Source organism: Lampetra planeri, chromosome 8 (genome assembly GCF_965212315.1).
Source record: "Lampetra planeri chromosome 8, kcLamPlan1.2.h2, whole genome shotgun sequence".
Lineage (NCBI taxonomy): Eukaryota > Metazoa > Chordata > Hyperoartia > Petromyzontiformes > Petromyzontidae > Lampetra > Lampetra planeri.
Window position 1 is genome coordinate 12,822,521 of NC_136114.1, and position 22,886 is coordinate 12,845,406.

Here is a 22,886-nt window from a genome sequence, read left to right on the forward strand (position 1 = left end):
AGCATTGCCTTCGAACAGAAAGACCCACAATAGGCTAACGATCTCAGATCAAATTTCGATTTAAAGCTTTCGTGACTGCAGGGATTCATCTTCTTGGTTCTTTCGGTAAAGTCACGTAGAATGGAAATAATAAAATAATAAAAATAAAACATAATAAAATAAATAAATCTATTATGTTTTATTTTTAGCAATTTATTACAATATTTTATTATGTTTTATTATTTTATTATTTCTATTCTACGTGACTTTACCGAAAGAACCAAGAAGATGGATCTCAGATCAGCTTAAAACGTTCTCTCACCGTCTCCCAGATCCTCCATAGACTGGCCCCTGCCTGCGTCTCCCTTCTCATCTCACTCCACTCGACGCCTCTTCACCTTGGGCAGCCAAGGCATTCTGTGAAAGCCCCCTGGCAGTCAATTATGACTCAAAAGGGAGGTCGCTCCTTCTCTGCCGCTGCTCCTCAATCTGTACGATCTATTCCTCCCCAGAAATCCGTGCTGTCCAATCTCTTCCCCTCTTCAAGGAACAGAGAGAGAGAGAGAGCGACAAGCGCTCTCCGCTCCCTGTCTCTCGACAAAGTCTTGTCAACAAATAAGCATGCCCTCCCTCTCTCGCGTCATTTAAACTCCCCGTACAAAAACAACAAACGCTTGACCCCACCCCCCCTCGCCGCCCCTCGCCCCCCCCCCGAGGATCGGGTCAAGTAAACAGCTCGTGAAACCGCAACGTTTTCAGGGTTACACGTTCGTCGGCCGGGCCTTGCGAGGCTTCCTCCCTCCTCGCTGCCCGTCTCAACCCGTACCCCCCCTCCACTCCGACGCCTCGAGACGGGGCCAGGTGCCCTCTGTGGGCGCCGCGCGGCCAAATATTTTGTTTTTTCCACGAGCTCTTGGAGGAGGAGCCGCGGCCGGTGGCGGCGGTTGAGTCCACGGAGCGGGTTGCGCTGCGCTACCAACTTTGGCCACCCGAGTTCGATTCCCGCTCACGGCCAAAAGCAGCGACGATTGTCTGAACCGGTGCTGGGCCTTCCCTAGGGCGACTCGGCCTCAAATGAGTATCTGGCCGCGGTGTGTAAACCATCGCCATTAGGGAGACAAAGGCGGCCGGGCGTGGTGTTGGCCACCCACCCCGTCGTGTGCAGTGCCGGCCTTCATAGGTGCTCACTAACAACACTTGCCCCAACGGTATATTTGGGCTACACGGTGGATCTTTGTCTTTGTTTTGCATGCACGAGGCAGTGAGGTGAACCCAGCCTGGCACAAGCGCTCTGGTGATGGCAAAGCCGCTTAGTGGCGAACGGCGGTTGTTGTTGACCTGGCGTAGGGCTCGCGGTTTGTGCTCACGGCCGCCCTGGTTAATGCCGCGGTTGTATTAACCATAGACATTCTACACGCCACCTGCTTCTCCTTGGAATTGGACGTTAAAGATCCCGTGACATCGTTAGAAAAAGGAGGAAGCAATGTGTACCTGGTGTCATGGTCCGAATTTTGCCAAATATTTCTTAACTGGGAAACACATAGCAATCGTAGTGCTCGGGACCCTTACTGCAAAATATTCTTGACACTCAAGCGAGGCTTTCCTGGGTAAACAAGCGTAACAACAATCATAATATGGTCACTGGGGAGTGTGCGCCGCGCCACGCGATCGTTCTGCCTAAACAGGGGTAATGAACGTGCATGCATCGGCAAGATAAGGTCAGCAAAATCAGCCTCGCCTGCCTGCCTGCCTGCAAGCGCCCGTGTGCTCATTGCAGGGACACGAGACGAAGGCCGCATTGGCTTCCGCCCGAGATTTATGGCCCGATCGGGCGCAGCCATTGCGAGCGACGGCACCGTTCAATTTACGGTGGAGTGCAAGACAATTTGGATTTATAATGCGACAAAATATACATCTTCTTGGTTCTTTCGGTAAAGTCACGTAGATTGGAAATAATAAAATAATATAAATGAAACATAATAAAATAATTCTCACGACGTTTCGGCAACAACGCAAGCAGCCGTCCTCAGGTGGAGAGCAGGTCTGTCGAGTAGACAGAGTCTGAATGACACACTCCAGGCTTGGAGCGACTATTTAAGCTGGGATGGAGGGGGGAAGGGCGTCTTGACAAAATAATTTGCATATCAAGAGGAATTTAGCATATTTATGGGAAATGCAGATATGCGAATAGTACTTGTGAAATGCGTAGGAGGTTTGGTGTGGGGTTTAAAGTCATTATGCCCGTGCAAGCCTGGAGTGTGTCATTCAGACTCTGTCTACTCGACAGACCTGCTCTCCACCTGAGGACGGCTGCTTGCGTTGTGGCCGAAACGTCGTGAGAATTATTTTATTATGTTTTATTTTTATTATTTTATTATTTCCATTCTACGTGACTTTACCGAAAGAACCAAGAAGATGAATCCCTGCAGTTACGAAAGCTTTAAAAAAAAAATACATCGCGTCTAAAATAAACAAGGGGACAAACGTCTCCGACGGATGTCGCCCGATTGTGCCGCGTGTTCTCTCCGTAGGGTGTGCGGCACAGCTTGAAAACCCGCACTTCCAGAGGGTTTCACGAAGGAGGGGAGAGATGCGTATGGGAAGAGACAGAGCGATTGGAGACGTCTGAAGGCCAGGGAGGAAGTTTAAATGTCCGGCCAAAGAGTGCGAATGAAGACTTCACGGAAAAAGAGTCGTCGGCAGAGATGAGAACGGTGGCGGGTCTCGATCGGCCAAAGGAAGTCACAGAGTCGCAGAGGAAGAGCAGAGTTTGTTTGGGCGAGTGTTTCACCAGAAGGCTTTTTGGTTGCTGGAACAGAGGGCATGCGAAGGGCAAGGAGAGCGAGGCGAGTGAAAATATCAAAAGGGTCTCCCTGCTCAAATACAAAACTTGCAAACTACTAGCCTCCATAGAGAGCCCCGAGTCAGCGGTGAAAATTCCACAATTCTTCTGGCGGAGGTGGCCGGCTATCCACTTGGACAGTCACTGTTGACTTTGCACAACGTGATACTGTACTTATTTTATTGAGCACGAAGACACCCTTGTTACGGCTTGACATGTGACGGCAGTCGAGACGTTACCTCTGTTATTAATGAGAGAATGGGTCGACCAGTAAGCTCGATTAGAACTCATGCCTGCGGCAGCAGACGTCACGTCAAACCATCGCGTACAAGACACACACATACATTATAATAATTTAAAAAATCTAGGTTGAAACCCCATTTCTTTAGAGGTGCTTTTTCGTTTTTCGTCCTTCCCCCGCACCTCCCTATTGGCACGGTTGGCTCCATACGGTCCGAAAGAAGTGCAAACATACATATAAAATATAATCGATTCTCGCATGAACGATTTTACACATACACCATGAGCGTACAGATGTGTGCAGGCGGTGCAACTGCACCGGTATCTGTGGGCCGGAGCCTCAAGGGCCACCACGAACAGGGAAGCAATTGTATAGGGAAGGGGGAATTACATTGTGCACCTGGGCACGTGCCAAGCGCGTCACGCCACTGTAAAGTACATAACTAACTCTCGATTCAAATGTATCGCTCGATTCTTAGTCGTGTTGCACACGCATTGCATCTCCGATGAGCACCGATGGCTACGTTACGGTGCGAAAGAAGTTCCACACACATACATACATACATACACTCTCAATATCCCATTTGCAGCGTAGTGCTGTTGTGTTGCTGGGCGCTTGGCGTTATATCCTTTTGGCCTTGTGCTCCAGCCACTGTAATCGGTCAAAATCGGCTCCTCATTTGCTGTCAGCTGCCGAGGGCCCACGTTTGTGAAAAAGAATCAATTAACGTTTAAAAATGGACTTAAATAGCGCTCTTGATCATCGATCACAGAGCGCTGTACACAATATGCATAATAAAAAAAGCAAAAAAACCCATCAATTAACCTTTATACTAATTATGGTGCAGCAATCCTTCTCAGGTCCATAACGAAGGAATCTTCGGCACGAGAAGATTTTCACGGCAAAAGCACCGGCCACCAGCTTGTGCAATGTTTCCGAATCGCGTGCACAATCTCCGCGCGAACTCCGTACTCCTGGATATTCCTGTCACCTCTGGGATTTATGTTCTGGCCCCACAATGCAACACCGCCATAATGCGGTGGCTCTCTCTCTCTCTCTCCCCGCAAGTGCACGATAACACAGCACCGCCTCGTGCCATTTTTTATTTTACAGCTCCCCATTAGGGCGCCCAATGCCCTGTCCATTTTTCACCACCTGATCTCGCTGTTTCCTTCGCCTTATTGCCCTGTCCATTTGTATTACTGTTGCTGTTACTGCGAAGGTGTTCGCGGGCTGTGCCGTGTTTGTGGCTCGCCGACGTGGGTTTTAGGGTTGTTGCCGCGTGCTGTTCGGCGCAATGTCCGACCGTTTCGCTCATCACTCCGATTTGCAAATCCTCAGGCTGAACAAACAACACGGGGTGCAACCCAAAAACATATTAGGAGAGTTTTATTATTATTATTATTATTATACATTTCTCCGTTGTTACAATCCGGGACGCAGGCAGCGATGAACCGTCCTTATCCTGTTCCCTGAACCCACCAGGGCCGTTTGTTCATCATGGAACACCTCCGCAGTTATTCCCCAAGCAGGGGCACAGCCACACTGTGCAAGTCGGGGGGGGGGGGGGGGGGGTGCCCTCCAAGTGCATTGCTCCCCGTGGTTATTGGGTAGATTATGGATCAGTCAAAGTTCATTTCCCGCTTGGTCGCAGAAAAAAATATATGGAGGTGACGAGGTGGTTCAGAGGTCACAGCGCTGAGTTAGCACCGCTGAGATCCTGGATCTGTATCTGTGTTTGTAGCTGCCAGTGATTAAACGGGGTGATCATGTGTAGTGGGGTGATGTTCTCAGCCAGGTCATTGTGTGGTCTCAGCTGGGTCAAAGGTGACCCTGGCTGAGACCATCATCTCAAGTACCATCATATTATTTTGGATAAATCCTAGCGCTGAGAATTTAAAACAGTGTGTGGGAAAAATGCGCACCCTCCCACCGTGTAAAGGATAAAAAGGCCACTTTGCCATTTGTTACGTGAAATATCTGTTATCTGACACATGGGGCATAGTAATCCGTGAGATTTCCGAATTGATTTTTCATCTCGCTCCACGGTCTCAAGAGGATACTCGTAATAAATTAACAACAAAACTAAGAATTAGAATACTTGGGTAGTGACACCAACACGCAACCAACTATCTCGCTTGGCACAGCAGAGGGTTAGCTATGTGTCACTCGAGTAATTAAGCTGCAGGGCCGTGCAGTGGTAATAATTGTGCCTCATAGCAAGGAGAGCCTTGGTTCGATTTCCAATTCAGGCACCTTTCTGTCTGGAGTTTGAATGTTCTTCCCCTTTTCTGCATGGGTTTCCTTTGTATTTTCAGGTTTCTTCCCATAGTAAAAAAAAATGTAATGTAACCGGTATCGGCCAAACATCCCGATCCTGAAATTACTCAACTGTGATTGCTCGTAACGACATCGTCCTCTCGACTGTCAAAACCATGGCAGAACGCTCCTGAAACAAAAACAAACTCAAGTGAATCTTTCCTGGGTAAATCGTTGTAAATAGAAATAAGTAAATAAACACAGACAGTCACTTTGCAGGTTGCCCAGAAATTAATGGAGAGAATCAAAACTGTCAATCCGCGTGCAAATTTGCTCACGCACGAGAGGTAGCTACGCCTAATCCAGCAGACGAACGTGAATAGTGAAGCATTAAAGCAAAGTTGGAAATGTACCCTCGGATAAAATACATAACATAGATCGGAAAGATGTGGGCTGCCGTTAAACCACGTGGTCAAGGGTCAAACCGAGGCGGCCGGAGGCTCGCTCCTCGGTTTGCGTGAGCGAGACACGAGGCAAACGCTGGGAATTCAAAACAAAAAAATGTTAACCGAGTGCCGGCAACGAGATGAAAAGTGATTACACGGGAAAAATCTACTTAAAAAAAGCATTCGTTTTAATTATGTTATCTAATTTTGAACGTGTCCCATTTGTATTCGTGGGTATTTTAAGCGATAACTTTAAAAAATATTTATCTTGGTCCTTTGAATTATATTTTTAACTCTTACATTTATTACACCAGATCTCCTGAGCAAAAAAACCCATTTATTTTCAAAGGGCTCTCACCTGGCTATAAATAAATTATTTGACTGATCAATGGATTGATTAATGAATGGCACAGTAAATGGATACTCGACCTGTCAGCATCAGCAACCTTTGAAATGAACAGATAAGGTAGAGGTCCTTGTGTCCCTTTTGTCGGTGGAAATATTTGACCGCAATGGGATGCCACCACAATGTAATGGCAAGTAGACGTCACTTGGAATCCAGACGTCTGCAGATCGATCCGATCCCCAGGCGTGGCAGTTGAAACAATGGTGCCAGTTTCCCAAGTCTCTCCCCCACCTCTGACCACCCCAACGATGTAAATGGGTTCAGCGTGGTCCAGTCGATGGGTAGGTCGTATCTGGTGAGGTCAAGTAGAGTAGGCGTAACACCCTCCGGCTCGCTAAAGCTTCCACCAGCAGTGACACGAGCGAAAAACCAACCGCAACTCTTTGACCCAACGGCACACTATTAAAAAACAGAGACTCAACGCTGAGCCTCTTCATAGTGCAAAGCTGCAGGCAGGCAGACAGCACACTGCCTTAATGAGGCAGTTTGGCCGCAGCAAATTACAGCATTAGGAGGATCCTAGATTGGGCCTTCAAGCGGCAAAGCTGGGAGCTGCCAAACATCTTGACCATGCAACGGAGCATTCAGGCATGATTCGCAACCGTGAGTTTGCCACTCAGAGGCACCTGATTGCATCTGACAGGAGGGTTGCGCTTTTGGTAATTGAGGCTCCCAGACTCTTTAAATGTCTGGCGCTCCAAAGCGTTGCAGGCGGCGGAGCCAATCTTCTCTGCGCGCATTTCCAAATCGCATTTCTTTCTCCGAGCGATTAAAAAGCAAGAATAAAAAGACCACCGTCCCCGTCGCGCATCGCAATAAAATAAATTGAGGGGCCTTTCTGAGAAGGCGGCGTGCACTGGCGGCGCTAGGCACAAAGCAAACCAAGCAATTATGTAGGGCCCCCAAGCAGCTCAGGAGCCCCCATCCCCCCGCCCCGACTCATTATTATTTATTCACACTATTCATAGGCACAGGATCGTTTGTCTGTGTTGGCAATTATCGGCAGTGATGATAGTGCCGTACCGTAGCTTGGGCCGACGCGACTGTCATGCAATGACCTCGCAAATAAAGCGACGGAGACTACGGGGTTTAACAAAAGCAACGTACCGTGCGTATGTATTTTACATATTGCCTGATCACAGAGTTCCTACCATTTATCTTATTTAACATAGATTTTATATATATGCGACAAGGGTATCACGGTGTATTGCGTCGGTGTTATATTTCGTGGGGTGGAAATAATGTGATTAGTAGTTACGTTAGGTGATGGTGGGTGAGGTCCCTTTATCTCCACTGTCGTCTCATTAGGATTTAAAAAAAATGTTAAACTGTGGGGCGGGGTGGGGGGGGGTGGAGGGGAATGGTTTCCAAAATATGATTCCTTTTCAGGGCCCCCAGTGGGCCAGAGCCACCCCAGGCAGCGTGCATTATCCGCGCCGCGTTACAACTATCCTGCGGCGGTTGCAAGTGCTCTCGTGGCAGCTGATGATTACGCGGTCTCCCCACAGAGCCATATTGACCAGCGGTCAATTGACATGGACCGTGATAAAAAAAAAAAAATTACACGCGAAAAAGAGATGGCAACTCTTGCGCCGAAACCTCGTCCGTCCGTTTACCTCGCGTGATCACCCGCCCCCCTCCCCCCAACCACTGCCTCATCCTCCGGCAAGCGTGCAAAAAACATTGCCCTCTGACCTTTCGCCTCTGACCTCGCCTCATCCGCAACACGAAATTGCAAGCAACCGACGGCGGCACTCAACCTATTGGAAGTTAGTGCCGCGGCAACGATGCGCAATTTGCTTTGGAAGGGTTCCTTTCGTGGAAGGACATTTCAGCCGTGCAACGAAAACAACTTGTTCACTATGTCTCCACTGCCCTCCCCCCTACGTGTCCGCTTGCGGATTTGATATTGAGCGTGGGTGCACGTTGCAAAGCGTTTCGCAGTGCATGTGGCATGTTGACGTATTGCGCTGTGTTTGGGCCTCGGATAAACATCACTCCAGCATGTCATCACAGTCGACGGGGCAGTAATTCTCCCCGTCGGTTTGCATACAAAAATAGTCGAGCGTTGTTTAAAAGCTGCTGTCTTGGGCCAAGTGAGGGAGAGAGAGAAAGAGAGAGAAAGAGAGAGAAAAAAACCAAATTCAAACAAATAAAAAAACATCCATCAAAATGTTCTGTCACATTAGACGTACCTTGCATTCATTAGTGTCAAGGCAGCATCTGAGTTCAATCACGTGATCAGCAGCATCTCAGTGAGAAGAGTCATCGCGCATCAACGTCCAGGTCTACACGGCGCTTAACGCGCGTAAACGGACTGCCCTCAAGCTGTCACGGTCGGTCGGGCCACTGGGAGCAAAATGCATTGTGGGTGGAACTGCCAAAGAATAATGCATCGTGGGCAGAGCCAGCAGCAGCATTGTGAGTGGGGTCACCAGAGGCATTGCATTGTGGGTGGAGCCACCAGAGGAACCGCGTTGACTGGAGCCGAGCGTGCCAAGGCACGCATCCAACTCGTCCAGGAGGTATGCCCGTGCGGCTGCATTGTAAACGATCCCCAACACAGCTTAAGCGGCGGCCGTGCACTGGGACGCAGAGCTGATTACAGGGGCCGACATTCACTTCCACGGAAAAGTGAACAGCCTCGTCCGTAGGGTCCGCGTTGGCAGCGGCGCACAAGCACACGCGGGAAAAAATTTCGTCGCAATCGTCAGGACCAAGACAATATTTTTAGGTTTTTTCGGTAAAGTCACGTAGGTAAAAAATTAAAATGAATAAAAGTTAAATAAAAATAAAATAAAAATCACGACGTTTCGGAGGCAACACAAGCCTCCGTCTTCAAGCCACCTGAAGACGGAGGCTTGTGTTGCCTCCGAAACGTCGTGATTTTTATTTTATTTTTATTTTACTTTTATTAATTTTAATTTTTTACCTACGTGACTTTACCAAAAAAAAATCTAAGAATATGAATCCTTGCAGTCACGAAAGCTTCAAATCTAGGACCAAGACAAGTCGCCCACAATCAATCGCCTTCCAATGGAAGCAGTGTAGCACGGCCTGGCGTTTTAGGCAATGAAACCTTTCTTAATAGCCATGACAGAGAGTAGAAACTCAACCGACTTGTAGTTGCTCTGAAGAAGCGCCGTTGCCTGAAACGTCGGTCATTCTCATGCTCCTCTGCTGTAAGGGTAGTTAGATGATTGTGATGAGTTTGCATTTTCATTCCTGTACAATTTGGTTATAGTCATTCACATGCATACCAATGAATTAAGCAGCTGTAACAAAATTATCTTTCATAGAAATTTATGCTATGCATATTTACAGACCTTTCTCAATCTGCTTCTGGATGAAGGCTTTCCCAAGCGGTATTGGTCGCAGGGTTTTGTTTGTTTGACCATACTTCACCACGCTGGTCAATGCGTGTTGGCAAAGGGAGGGTTGCTCAGGACCGAGTTAGAAATCACTAGCCACTGATTTTAGCCGTGGTTAGGAATCAAACTCGGGTTACCGGGTTCATAGCGTGGTGCGTGAACCACCACCACCACCGCCACGGTTTTCGCCCCTTCGAGATGACACAACTATTATAAATTTATGAAAGCAATCATCGTATTAATTTTAACTTCTCTCTGTTTGGGTGATATTCACAATGGTGCCACTGCAATGACGATTCCACCCCATGTCTTTAAGTTCTGGAAATATAATTTTCTCGTGATACATTGCTGTGGGGGTCACGTGGAAACGACGGCTTCCAAGGGAAGTGAATGATCATTCCTTTTAATCGATGGTCCGCGGCGTGAAAGTGAAATGCGGTCGGTAACACAATTCCAATTTAGCCGTTACGCCGATTCCTAAATTCCTTATCGTACGCGATCGCTCACAAAAAAAAACCCACAGACGCCGTCATGCCCCCCGCCCCCCATCCTGCGTTAATGAGAAAGATCACAGCCCAACAGCAAAAATTAATGTTCTTCTGAATAGGAAGGGAGGGAGTGGGGGAGGGTAGGGCTAGAAAAAAATAAATATTTAAAATATCTCCAACGTTACAAATTACCACGAAAAAAAACGCAGACGGGAAAGTTATACTCTAAGGTTTAATTTGATTTAAGTAAATGTCACGGGAACCGGCAAACCGAGTGAACAAAATAAAGGGCAGCCCCCCCCCCCCCCTTTGATCACTGAAGCGGCTTTCACCCCCCCCCATCCCTGTCGCGAAGCGCCATCCATCACTTCCCCGCGCGCGCATCCCGGGGCCAACACCGTCACTCCAACACTCGCCTCCTCGCCGCACTCTCTCATTTTCTTCTCTTTTGTCTTTGGATTTCCGGCCCCTCCCACTCACCTCATCCCGCCCGCCCGCCACCGCCACCACCACCACCGCCGCCACCACAACCACAACAACCACCCACCCAATTCAGTGTCGCAGCGTGCTTGCCATTGGCCGCGGTGCAACAAATGAAATTGGACTCCCTGTCCAAATTTGACTCCCTGTCTAATTTCTCTGTCACCCCTCCCCATGCCATTGTCGAACCTTCTTGGCTCCTCTCTGGCCCCGCATGTGCGCCCCGGTGCAGTTACACCGCCTGCACACTATGCAGGCACTCCGCCGCACAACAATACTTTCAACAACAATACTTTCCTATTCATCTGGTCGGCATCTCATTTTCAAGAGATAAGGACATTTACAATCGCAGCATCTGCTGCTGGCAGTGCGTCGCCGTTGTCAAAGAATGGGCCCCAGAAGATGATCTCACATAACTACTTCTGAATTTTCTTCTAGAGATCACTCTAGCCTTTATATGCCCTGCAAAGCGTGTTTGTCGCACATTAACAACACAAACATGTACAATTCTCAGAGCTGCACTGTAGCCATGGTCAATTGGAACACTAAACGGGTTTCTATTCTGGCCACCGGGAGACCAGCGGACGATGTTCGACGGTGAAATTAGTTCGCGTTTGATATCAAATCTTCACGTCGTACTGTCAAATATGACCATACCTCCCGACAAGATCGTCATTGCCATCTCAATAAAGCCACGTTGATTGTGATTTTTTTTTGCGTGTGTGCAAGTCATTGGTAAATGGGATGCGACCGGAGACCATAAACTCGGGCACCACTCGCGAAACACTCGCGAACCGGGATTCGAACCCAGGATCTTAGCCGTGACGCCCCCCCCCCCCGCCACTCGACTACCTCCCTCCTATGATTAAACTCCCTCCCCCAGGCCCTGATCATTTTCGGAATTTCACACCGCTGCAGCTATCACACCTTTCCCCCCCCCCCCCCCCCAAAACCCACGCCAACTCTTGTGCAAATTATTTTTTTGGAGATAAAGCACATATGCCATTTACGCTCCGCCCAGCAGACGCCACTCGCTAATCTGTAGGGAAATCGGCTGCCAAGTCCTGGTATTTTTCAGGAGGCGGGGAAATAATTGTTTCCCTTTTGTCCTCGGTCACCTTGCGAATGCATTTCCAGAAACGCATTAAAACGGCACAAAACAGTGATTCGAGAAATACGCTCTCCCAGGTGCCGCTCTCGGCCCGGTCTCTCTGGTCGCCTCTCGGAATGAAACGAGCAACAGGCGACATGGGGGGGGGGGGGGGGGGGGTTGGTGCGCGTGGGATTAGCGTGTGCGGGTTTGGGTGGGCGTTGGTGAGCGTGGGCGTGGGTGAGCGTGTGCGTGGGTGTGTGTTGATGAGCGTGGCCGTGAGTGAGCGTGTGCGTGGGTGTTTGTTGATGAGCGTGGGTGAGAATGTGTTGGTGTGCGTTGGTGTGTGTGCGTGCTACGAACCCGGCGACCCACGGCCAACACCCGTGACGACAATCTGAACCGATCCTGGGCCTCCCCTAGCTCGACTCAGCCTCAAATGAGTCCCCATTGGCGGTGTAAACATCGCCACTTGCGAGACAAAAGTGGCCGGGCGTGGTGCTGGCCACCCACGACTTCGTGTGCCGTGCCGGCTTTTATCGGTGCTCGCTTAACCGCACTTTCCCCAACAGTCAGTTACAGGCTACACGGGGGGGGGGGGGGGCATTTTCTTTGTAGGGGAATTTGAGTGTGGATGAGCGTGAGCGCATGTCTCACTGGATCGCGGTGTACTCAACCGTGCGTGCGCACGGAGGCGTAAAGTGCGCTGCTGCATCTGTCAGCTCGCACGGTGCAAACACACACACACAGGCAAGGCAAGACAGGCACGTACACCCACCCGCGCAGTGAAGTGGTGGCTCATCCCTAATTAATCAGCGATTTTTATGTATTTCTGTAAGAACTCGCTCTTAATCCCACTGTATCGGTTCATCGGGCATCCTTTAGATGCGATCCAATTAGCGCGGGCGTCGAGTTTTGTTCAGTCCGCTCTGGTAATTGCTATTGGCTTTGCCCAGCCTTGGAAAAAAGCTGCCGCAAGGGCAGCGGCTGCCACGTGCTTTCTCGTTCGCTCGACCTCCATTGGGAGCGGGTGATGGTGGGTGGGGTGACGTCATCGGCCATCAAATCTTCTGGTTGTGGTGGTGGGGGCGATGGGGGAGCAGGTGGAGCGGGTGGTCCACGGCTCATTACGCGGCTGCAAGTGGTGTAGGGTTCACTGAGCATCAACACTTACTTTTGAGCTTAATTAAAATTAAATTCCGATTCCCCCCCCCCGCCCGCCGCCGCCGCCTCTCTCGCACCCCGACTTCCATCTCCGAAATGTCCCACGTCGTGCCAAAAAAAACTCGCGCGAGAATACGAGAGAAGAGAAGGGGCATCGGCCATTTCGGACGGCTACCCTCAGGCCTCGTGTCGAATTATTTCGGCTTGCAGAGTTGCGGAGGCGCATTGACAGAAAGCGCTCTCCCGACAAATTGCGAAGCAGCGGCAAGGACATCCGTCGTCGTTGTCTTCTGCTTATTGTTGTTGTCGTACGGCTGCTGATGTAGATGCAGAGCAACCACTTACAATTTTCACATTCGGCTGGTCAAGCCCAGATATACCGCGTCGGAGGCAGCGGAGTGTATCATCGTCGTCGTCGCTGCGATGTCTCCTCTTTCGTATATGTGTGGATCGGGGCATTGCGTCGCTACACGTCATTACGGTCTCTTCTGGATGAACGCAGTGGCACCGCTGCTTGAGAGCTCTGAATTTTTCAATTTGCGCATCAGGAATCCGCATCTGCTGCCGTGTTCTGTGCGGTGGACGCGCTTTAGGGGTGGACCGTGTGCTTCGTGGAAGATCAGACCCAGGGATATTATGCATTGCGTCTTTCACGAAGTGTTCGTTTAGTGAGTTCTTTTGCAACTTGTTCAGCTCCCCAAGCTCCATCGGCGTTGAATTCGCGTCGGACGTGACGGCGTCGCTCCGTGGTTCGGCAAGTCTTCAAATGAAGGGGGGCATGCCAACAACCCCATTTAAACACATTCCTGCTGCGGAGGGAGCTGGTAGGAACGTTGCGTTGCTCGGTCAATGGCCACGGTCAACGGCGGCGTGGTGTTTTCCGCAAATATGCCCGACTGTGAGGGCGGGCACAAGCCGGCGTGAGTAGGTTAAACGTTGAGTTTTATAAGGGCACCACGGGGTGACCAGCCCCTCTCCACCCAGCCCCACCCCTCCCATTTTTGGATGCACGACGGATGGACGGACACAATAATCCCCTGTGGGCTGGTGTAACCAGGTGGTTCCTACCAGTGTAGGACAGCTCTCTCAATCGTGTAGATGACGCACACGGGCCGTGCGTGGTTGCCGTTATTGTCCCGACACGAGTTGGCAACTGCCTGCATCCTGCTTCGTTGACCGGCGAAACTTGATATCACAGTACAATTGTTCAGCGCAGACTAGGCGCTCTGTCATTGCGCTGCAGTGACGTCGCTGCATTCGCGTTGCAATACTTCGAACACTATCAACTGTTGTGGAAGTTGAACGCGGTTAAAAGATTGACGATGGAAATTGGGTCCGCGTTGCAAAATGCTTTTTGTGTGTTTAGTTTGATGTCCTTTCCCCCCCGCCGTACCTCCGATGAGCGTGGTTGGCCACGTACGGTGCGAAAGAAGTTCACCGTTTTCTTGGTTCTTTCGGTAAAGTCAAGTAGAATGGAAATCATAAAATAATTAAAATAAAACATAATATAATGTTCTATTTGTATTATTTTATTAGTAACATTATTTTATTATTTAAAAATAAAACATAATATTGTGTTTAATTTTTATTATTTTATTATTTCCATTCTACGTGACTTTACCGAAAGAACCAAGAAGATGAATCCCTGCAGTCACGAAAGCTTTAGATCGAAATTTAAGTTCACCGTTGCCGCACAGTCGGTGGCAATACGTGAGTGACACCACTGGAGTTTTCTAATGACGAGCTTGGCGGTAGCTTTGAAGTGTGCGTTTCTTCTAATGAACGGGGACGTCAAGCGGACCAAGGGAATACAGATGTCATTTGCAAGATAAACTTTGTTTGTTTACTTGTTTGCGTTTTGTCTTCCATATTTGTCAGAGCAAGAGACGGGGTGGTGTTTGTTGTTGTTGTTGAATGTGACGCTGCACGCGAGTTGACAGGGGATAAACGATTTTAAAACATAACTCGGTCCATATTTCACGAATTAGCTTGACGTCGCGAGAATTCGGGGGAAATATTTCATTGAATAATTACACGTCCGTTTCTCAGATCAAGTAGAATTTGAGGGATTTTCTTTTTTTATCTCCAAGTGTACTATTATTTTTGTATGTTATTGAATTCGTTTTTTTATTATTAATCACCATTACATGTAACCCTGAGGCGGTTCTCAAAATAGCTTTTTAGCACAGATCACGGAAACAGGCACACAACTGCCTGCCACATGTACTTCTGGCAATGAAGAGAATATTCTGTCCTCTGTTGAAAAACTCGTCAATCGAGGGGAACAAAAGCAATATCTACTCAAAGGAAGATTGCGTACCATGACGTGGACCAGGATGTAACAATTATTAATCACGTCGGAATTACTGCTGTGGTTTTCGTTGTGGACATGATTCCCCCCCCACACCCACCCACAACTGCCCTCGACACGTGACACATGTCACGTGCAATCAATCCTCCAGACATGAAAGTCCATCGGCAGAGCAAAAACTTTATAATCCTCGTATTTTTTTTCTCTAACTCGTCACACGCTCACTTTTGTATTCGCGAGCTTTTGAAGAATATTATTTGCCGCATGTTGTATATTTCATCTATTTCAAGGTTGGATGTGAAAATTATTACTTGCCTTTTTTTGTCGAGAAAACATTAAAGTTTCAGGTTCTATCCATCGGCCCAAGAGGAGGATTTCTCAAACTCTTCTTCCCCGCGGCTCCATAAATCTCTGCTTTTGCATGCTCCCCGATACGCTTCATTCGAACGCAGCGGCAGAAAACATCGTTACACATCGCATGCGTCTGCTGACCGGTTAAAAAAAAATGTGAAGAAAAAAAGGTCCCCACCACATTCATCACTAACGTCGCCGTGAAAGAAAAAAAAATACAAAATAGGCGAACGCTTCGGGCATTAACCCTTTCACCTCTGCAGAAGGGTCATGGTCCAAGACGTTGCGTTTTAATTCTATGAGCTTGGGAAACCACTCGGATAGAGCCCTTTAAGTGTTTGGTTTGGTGGGGGAGAAACAGTAAGCACACATCGTCAGGTCTAAATGGAAAAAACAAATAACCCCTTCACAGAAATACAGACTTTTGGGACAGGTGCTGTTTGCGAGCGCCTATTGAGGCTGACACGACGCACGAGGGAGTGTGGTGTGGCCAACAACCTGAGACGATCCATGGTCAGGCATCAAACCCACGTCGCAGGGTTCATGGAGCAGCTCACTCATACACCACCGCTTGGTGACGTCACCACGGCATTAGTGCCAGGCTAGGTACACTTTTGAGGCCACCTGAAGTGTCGAAGGTTCGCTGGCAGGAGAACAAACCCAGGTGCCGTGGGTTGCCCGACTGAGATTGACGGACACAAAGAGCACCTGGTGCCATATGTAAACATCTTCACTCGGGAGACAAAGGCGGCCGGGCGTGGCACTGGCCACCCACCCCCTCGTGTGCCGTGCCGACATTCGTAGGTGCTACTCGCTAACAGCACTTTGCCCCAACAGCCTGTTGAGGCTACACGGGGGATCTTTGTCTTTGCTCGGCTGTGACGGCGCCCCAAGGCAAACGGCTGCCCCCCCCCCGCCCCCCACTCGGACCGCGTCAGTGAAAATCGCCCTCTGCAGGTCGTGAGCCCGCCTCGGTGGAAGACGCAGGCCTTCTCTGTACGTCGCCGCGGTGGATTGGAGATGTTAACTCCCTCGCCTGGTACGCAGGAGGTTGTGGGTTCGATCCCGAACCCTGACGCATGCTGAATATTTGGAGTTTGTGTGTGTCTCTCTCTCTCTCTACCCCTGGTTGCGTGGATTTTTCTCCGGGTCCTCCGGGTTTTCCGTCCACGTTTAATAACATGGATTTAGAGTATTTGGCTACTGATATAAACGTCCACATGATAAAACCGCATCATTGGGCTATCATTTGTGAAAGCCATGTCGCTTGTAAAAGAAAAAGATATATAGCTCAGTGGGGTCTGACCTGGTTAAACATTATTTTGTTTGTTTATCATTCCCATACCAGATTGCGCCTTCGTCTGCGAGCACCCCCCCCCCCCCCACTAGGCTCACCACCTCCGAGGCACAAACATCACGTCATCTTCATCTTCTTGATTGGATGACAACCCGCAGAGTCACCCTAATGGGGCATAATGGCTTGCGTCAGAACCACGTGAAAGTGTGTTGGCTCGAGTGGTGGTGTGGTGTTGTTATTATTATAACGCAGCTGACGACAAAAAAATTTACCCGTAAAAACAAAGTTTTTCACTATAAATCCTTTATATGCGTGGCATCGGTTTTATTTTATTATTCAGTTCTGTTTTTCTTGAGTAAGAGTTTCATTTTCATCACATTGGTATTTTAAATTAAATATGAAATATTTTTTTTCCTAAAAAGTGGAAAATTTAGGAAAATTTTTTTCACGAAAATAAATTGTCACGCACAACGAGTCTGTGTGCAAAATGTCAGCTAGATTGGATCACGGGAAGTGGGTTATAAAACGACCGAAAGATGTGCACGGTCGTAAGCGCGCAAGCAAGTGAACTTAATATAAAGGATTTAAAAAATGGGGACTGTTAATAGTCCCGATAAGACGTATAGATTTGCCTCAGAGGCCGATGTCTCAAACAGAAGATAATGATGGGAAAAATCAGGACGGGTGGAAACCTTTAAAATGACCCACAGCCAATCTCAACAGAAGCCACGTCCAGTGTCCGGTGTGAAAAAAAGGCCTTCAAAGTGTCATCCAATTGCTGCAAATGTTTGCAAAGACCTCGAAGATCACCGTTAACGACTCGATTATATAATAACACTGGTCAACAACAACAAAACATTTTTTTCTGGCCTGGACTTTTGCAGCTGTTTTAGACTAATTTCAGGGTGCTGATTCCAAATCTGATCTCAGATTTGCTCTATCACATCTAATTGTTATGCTATCGGCATACCCCATTTTCATTGATTTTACCCGAAATTAACTTTGTCACTTATGAGTGCAAGTTGTTGCGAGTCAGTGACTGCTTTAGTGTTAAAATATAGTGCTGTATTTTTAGGATAGTGTGTTTAAAATATAATTTTATGAAGATATCCACATTTATTTAATATTTTTCTTCTGCAGTTTTGATTGAAAATGCAATATTTCATATCTCAAAAACCTGATGTGATAGACAAAAACTAATGCCAGATTTGGATTCAGCAACCCAAAATTACCTTAAAACCGTTGGAATACCTTATGCCAGAAAAAGTGTGTTGACCAGTGTTATCGGCGGGCGGATTATGTGAGAGTTTGGGGGGGGGGGGGGGGTAGATATTAACCGTGCTCAAACGCGCCGTCCGTGTGCAATCTGGCTCCGTTTCATATGCGCCGCTCCGTATTGCCCACGTGACCGCAAACACATCGGCCAGTAACCCGATGACTTTGACGGCGCATTCTACGTCGCCGTTCCTGCTCCACGACCCGACAGAAACCACAAACCACTCGCCGTCGTCTGCGCTCGTTCAGCGGAGGCGGGAACACGCAAACTTGCACCAACTCTCTCCTGAAGCCCTCTCGTGGCCAGCAGACCTCGGCGTTGCCATTTAGCTCCTGCGCCTACTGCTGCCATCATGCGCGAGAATAGAATTCCCGTTCTACTTTGGGATTTTATTTTTTTCTAGCCTCGCTTACATGTTTCTGTATCATCCCGGTTTTTGTTTAATCTCAGCCACCCACCGCCTTGACTGCTGATGATAGTCGATTGTATTTGAATGAGATTGTTTGTTGTCTTCGCGTGATAATTTCTGTATTTGATCATTTAAAAGGCAATTTTGTCCAATTCATCAAATACATAAAAATAAAAAGGCGCCATAATTTTTGTTCCCTCTGTGTCTCATCAACATCCTTAGCCACATGGTCAACCCAATTGCCTGATGAAGGCCTCCAGAAGGCATCGCTACGTCTCATGGTCCTGCGCTCTAACAATCCATCTAGCATCTGCGCGCGAGCTGATTTCGTCACTCCATCTCTCCCCGGTGGACGTCCGTCGTTATCCTTTGACCGTCGGCCACCATCCCCTTTCGATGACGTCTCCGTCCCAATCCCACTCACGTTTCTTATCCGTTTAAAAATTGTGTCTTCATCCTGCCTTATGTTCCGTAATGCGCGTATGTCCCTATTTCTGTCTCTCACTTGTCATTGCAAGCATGCATCTCTCCACGTTTCTTTGTGAACTTTTCAGTTTTTGTGAATTTTTTTTGCAGTTGTTAATGATTCGGAGAGAAATAAATATTGTCTCTCTATTTACTTTAGGACAAATGGGGTATTCCGCCTGCCAAATGTGTCGTAGATTTGTCCGGCTCCGTCAAAATGCCAGTGGCATGTGTCGCTGCCAAGCTCCAGTCCACAACACCTGCGATCAATATCCCATCATCAAAACTCTCGCTTTATTACGGCAAGGGAATGTCACAAGCCAATACGCAACCCGGAACAATAAGTCTACTGTTCTGGGCGCAAGCCGCGAGTGAAGGACGACTCAAGCTAAATGAAAACTCCGGTGGTCATGCAATGGTGGAGGAGAATTGTATTATTTGTTAATGTAACTTGCTGACCCGCCCCGACTGGGCATCGGTGAAAAAGAGCTTCATAGCTCATCTGATTCCTCAAGTCTAAATAGAGATTCTGATTCTGAGTAGACGACGACACCTTGTGTAAATTTTACATTTTTGAAATGTTCATGTTATTTATTTAGGGAGGCCTCGCTGAGTTTGAAGATGATCTTCCAGGCGAGTCCAGGAGCACCACGGTGGCTAGGAGATGTTAACTACCTCGCCCGGTATACAGGAGGTCGTGGGTTCGATCCCGAACCTGACGCCTGTACATTTTGATTTTGCATGTTCTTGAAATTTGCAAGCTCCATGTGATGCTAATGGTAAAAAAAACCTGTCGGCAATCGTTGGGGGGCGAATGGATGAAAATATAAAAACTAAACAATGTTTTATTTTATCCGGTAAGGTCCACTGAGCTATGCAGCTCTTTTTCAGAAGCGACCTGACCACAAATGATGGCTCAACGAAGTGGCTTAACAAGTGGAAACCAAATGCTCTAAACTCATGTTTTTAAATGTGGAGGGAAAAACTGGAGGACGCAGAGAAAAATCCACGCGACCACGGGGAGAGAGCCACGCAAACTCCAAATATATAGCAGGCGTCAGGGTCGGGAACGAACCCACGACCTCCTGTATACCAGGCGAGGTTGTTAACATCTCGCCACCGTGGAGCGCTGAATCAGCTCCTGGATGTCTGGTAGAGCAGGTCCACTGTTGCTGTGTTACAGCTCTAGTTAAGAAGTAGCACACGTGGACACGGAGATAGTAAACATATTCTTTTTCGCCAACCCCCACGTGTCAGCACAGTGACGTATGGTCAAAACAATGCCAAAATGAACAGCAGGAGAACGGGGAATGTCTTCATCCAGCGGTGGATCTACAACGGGCTGCGCATGCGTGCACGTGGGTCAGACACGTGTCGGCAACCCATGACCGAATTTCATCAAAGGTTGATTTGAACTGAAAGTATTTTTCAGGATGGTTTGAACACAGCCCAATAACCCTGTTTGTGGGGCCTGGCCATCAACCACCTACTACTGGACAAGAGAATGGAAAGCTGCCGTTTATAATTCTCACACGAGTGACCTACGCCGTAAATCAGTGTCCGAAATTAAATTAAATAAAAATCGATTAACATTTTACTGGCTGATTTGAAGTTTCATTTCCATGAGTAAATATCTAGAAAATAAATACGCATAAGCCACGAACGGGTGGTGGTGCTCGTCCCTCCGAGGGTTATTTCCCACCAATATTTCTGGCGTGGGGGTGTAAAAGGGGGAGAAGGACGGAGAGATTGACGCCGTCGCAGGGTGTTGTTCAGAGCCCCGCTGACACGCGCTGTTAGGGCAATGCAGATAATAAACTTCGGAGGGCAATTACGCACTGCCCCCTTCCTCTGAAGTCCTCCCCCCTCCTCCTCCTCCTCCGATTGGGAGAACGATCGTGGCAGCCACGTGTGATGAATGTAAAAATGCAACGATGCCAACATGAGGCACGTGACGTCGAAGCATCGGCAGAAATCGATCACTGAGTTCGATTTATGATGACGTAAAAATGGTTCAAACGGTGCAAAACGAGACAGAGCAGAACCTCCGATTGGCACGGTTGGCTACGTACGCTGCGAAAGTAGTTTGACATACGTAAATAATGTGGCGAAATTCATTCAAGCTCTATTTGAGCGTGAGGACGCTTTAGTTTTGGTGAATAAAATATAGCAAATAATCGAAATGCACAGCTATCTTTGACAATCCACTGCTGGATGAAGACCTCTTCACGCCATGCTGGTCGTAGGATTCGTTTGACCATACTTCACCAGAGTGGTCAATGCACGTTGATGAATGGATCCAAGACCGTGGCTCAGACATTACTCACCACCAACGTTAGCCGTGGCCTGGAATCGAACTCGGGTCACCGGGTTCAAAGCGCAGTGTCGCTGGGCCACTGGCGCCACCCCTCCGTAAATGTTGATGTACACAGTATACCTGCATCTACAATAAAAAAAACATCCCCACAATATTTCCATTTCTTTTTTACGATATTCCACGGCGGCTGCGCACGCAATCGCCCGTCAAAGTCCGCAGGCGGGACGCGGCGGCGGCGACGCCACGCGCGCTCCCATCATCCCGTGTTCCCATGCGCTCGCTCACCCACGAGCCCGCCGCACGCAGGCACGGCCAGTCATTCATGCCAACCGTGACAGAGCGGGGCCCCCACCAGGGCCACTCTGTTATTATTGCGGACAGCGTTGGAGGAGCGCCGGTGGTGGTGGGGGGGGGGCAGGCGCGGCATTAATCAGCCGCGCGACGGCTCGCGCGGCGCCTTAAAGAATCCCCGACGCGATCGCAATGCCGCAGTGGAGAGGGCGGCACGTACGGGCGGTGGTGGTGGCAAGACCGTAAGCGTGACCTTGTTCAAGCGGAGGTGGTGGTGGGGGGGAGGGGGGTGATGTGCATACGGACACCCACCACTGGCGCCAATGTTAAACAAACTTTAAAGAAATGTCAAAACGCTAAACAGAATGAGTGATGATACCAACTGATGTTGTCGTATCGTGCATTCTGCGCCAGCTCTCGCCCACTGCCGTGTACGACGCCCATTGAGAGCCGAGGGTGAGATATTGAATCCCTCGCCTGGTGTGCAGGTCGTGGGTTTGTTCCCGACCCTGACGCCTGCTGTATATTTGGAGTTTGCGTGGTTCTCTCCCCGTGGTCGCGTGGATTTTTCTCCGGGTCCTCCGGGTTTTCCCCTCCACATTTAGCATCAACATCACGCGTTTAGAGCATTTGGCTGCTGTACATTTCCACTTGCTAAGCCACGTCGTTGAGCCACCATTTGTGGCCATGTCGCTTCTGAAAAAGAGCTCTAGAGCTGAGCTAGCCTTACCTGCTAAAATAAAACATGTGGTTGGTTTTTGCATTTTTTTTTTCCATTCGACCTCCAACGATTGCCGACAGTTTGTCCGTCATCATCATCATCATCACCGGCATCACGTGGAGCTTGCACGTGATGCCGGACGACGTGTGTGACACAGTCAAGATCATCATTTAGAAAGGGGGGGGGGGGGGTCCGAGCCTTCACCTGCGTATGGTGGAGGGGGTCAGCTCCCCCCAACCCGCCCCGCCCCTGATGCTAGGGGCGGGGGGCGGTAGGGGGATGAGCATGGGGCACGGAAGCCGAGTCGAGATGGAAGGACGTGCGTAGGTGGACGAAGAAAGTGCTGAGAGGAGTAAGATGGGGGGGCAGGGGGGTGTGGCAGAGAGTGGGGGCTTGGGGTGGGAGCGGCGGGTGTGGGGGTGGGGGCGGGCAGGCACTCTGTACTCTGTGAGGATTACGATGATCAATATCGCTCGCAGCATACAGGGAAAACACACTGCAGGTCCTACCTGGATGACATGCATTTGCTGTGGTGAGGGGCGTGACGCGTCTGCATGGGCGTGTGGGGAGCATTCGTATTGCCCTACGAACAGGGACACCTGAGTTTGATTCCTGGCCATGGTTATGATGAGTTGCCAGTGGGGCCTGAACCAGTGCAGCACAGGAGTTTGGTTCTGGCCTT

General features: G+C 49.0%; 1 protein-coding gene across 1 annotated transcript in view; it reads right to left on the bottom strand.

Annotated features, from left to right (window-relative positions):
• LOC144720364 (transmembrane protein 178B-like) overlaps positions 1–22,886 on the bottom strand; it is a 152,260-nt gene that overhangs the window by 13,564 nt on the left and 115,810 nt on the right. The gene's annotated exons all lie outside the window — the stretch shown is intronic.